The sequence below is a fragment of the Nestor notabilis genome, unplaced genomic scaffold (genome assembly GCF_000696875.1).
Source record: "Nestor notabilis isolate BGI_N333 unplaced genomic scaffold, ASM69687v1 scaffold21748, whole genome shotgun sequence".
NCBI lineage: Eukaryota > Metazoa > Chordata > Aves > Psittaciformes > Psittacidae > Nestor > Nestor notabilis.
The window spans coordinates 1-213 of NW_009940847.1; positions in this window are offsets into that span (position 1 = coordinate 1).

Here is a 213-nt window from a genome sequence, read left to right on the forward strand (position 1 = left end):
AGGCGAGCCCCTAGAGCCGAGTTCCCCTGGTTTCAGGGGGTTTGGGACTTGATGCACCCCACAGGAACACGAAACGTGATATGAACACAGCACAGGAGGGACGTGGAGCTGTTGGGAGCGAGGCCAGAGGAGGTCACGGAGCTGCTGCGAGGGCTGGAGCAGCTCTGCTCTGGAGCCAGGCTGAGAGAGCTGGGCTGGGGGAGCTGGGGGAGG